This window comes from Plecotus auritus (assembly GCF_963455305.1).
Source record: "Plecotus auritus genome assembly, chromosome: 2".
In the NCBI taxonomy this organism is placed as follows: Eukaryota; Metazoa; Chordata; class Mammalia; order Chiroptera; family Vespertilionidae; genus Plecotus; species Plecotus auritus.
The window spans coordinates 95,106,399-95,107,880 of NC_137771.1; the positions used below are offsets into that span (position 1 = coordinate 95,106,399).

At 44.7% G+C, this 1,482-nt stretch overlaps 1 pseudogene across 1 annotated transcript; it reads left to right on the plus strand.

Annotated features, from left to right (window-relative positions):
- The first annotated feature begins 228 nt into the window (after positions 1–228).
- On the plus strand, positions 229–818 carry LOC308241143 (U1 small nuclear ribonucleoprotein C-like; annotated as a pseudogene). Its single transcript has one exon. The product of its transcript is annotated as a U1 small nuclear ribonucleoprotein C-like (transcript).
- The last annotated feature ends 664 nt before the right edge of the window (positions 819–1,482 follow it).

Consider the following 1,482-nt stretch of genomic DNA (forward strand, 5'->3'; position numbering starts at 1 on the left):
AATCCATATCCAGATGGCTTCAGTGGTGAGTTTTACCAAACATTTAAGAAATAATACCAGTTCTGCACAAACTCTTGCAAAAACTCAAAGGGGAAGGAATACTTTCCAACTCATTCTGTGAAGTCAACATTACTCTGCCGCCAAAATTACCCTGGTACCCTGGCCAGACAAACATATTACAAGAAAATAAAACTACAGAATGGAGTGGCTGACAGCCTGCAGAACAACATGCCCAAGTTTTATTGTGACTACTGAGACACTTACCCATGACTCTCCATCTGTGAGAAAGACACTGCAGTGGTAGGAAACACAAAGGGGATGTGAAAGACTACTGCCAGAAATGAATGGGAGAGCAGGCTCAGAGTCTGGTTAACAAAACCACTGCAGCCTTTCAGCAAGGAAACATACCTCCTACTCCATTCTCCACTCTTCCTCCAGCAGGGGCAATGATCCCACCTCCCCCCAGTCTTCCAAGTCTGCCTCACCCTGGTATGATGCCAACACCCCATATGGGGGCTCTTCCATGATGCCAATGATGGATCCTCCTCCTCCTGGGATGACGCCAGTGGGACCTGGTTCTCAGCATGGGCCTCCTGCTCACCTTTCCTACAACTCTGAGCAAACACTGAGTGCTCCTGGAATGAGGCCCCGGTGGGAGGGCAGAGGCCAATGAAGCCTAGACCCCAATGATGAGATCTCCCGCCGGTCCCATGATGGTGCCCATGTGGCCATTCAACCTGACAGATATGGAGAGAGGGAGCCTCTTTCCATCAGATTGTATTACTTGTCCTACTTCACAGGAGATGGTGGTGCTGTGACTCTGGGTTTTTCTCAGAGCAAGACCAGGAAGACTTGCTCCCTCTTCCTATCAAAGAGAGAATAGTTTTGGGGGGGAGTAAGAACTGCACACTGAAAACAATAGAATATTGCTCTCATAAAGACATACATAAATAAAGATAAATATGTTATTAGAAGACTCGATATTGTTAAGAAATAATACTTTCAAAATACAGACTTAATGTAGATTCACCTAATCCCAATCAAAACCCCAGCGGGCTGTGTGTGTGTGTGAATTGACACACTGATTTTTAAATCTTTGTAGACCTGCACAGGACCTATAATAGCCTCGAGGGCTGTTTAGAACTTAACAGAATATGACCAAGAGCTTCCAGCTGCTCCGTTCTTTCTCCCTGAACATGACGTGCATCACCAGCCCAAAGCAGGACGCCAGGAGGTGCTCTGTGTCAGTATGTTCCTCTGTAATCTGTCAGGTGCACGCCAGCTGAGAGGGGCTGCTGTAACAAGGAACTTCATTTAGGAGTGTCAGTTGAAGTTGGAAACTTATTGTCATTAATTCTTTGGATTAATTTGGGGTTGACTAGTTTTTTCAAACTACCCATATCTGCCAGTTGTTACCATGTTTCATTATTTCCCACATAAAATTAAAATAAAAATCTGATATAAAAGAGGGTTTTTAAAAGA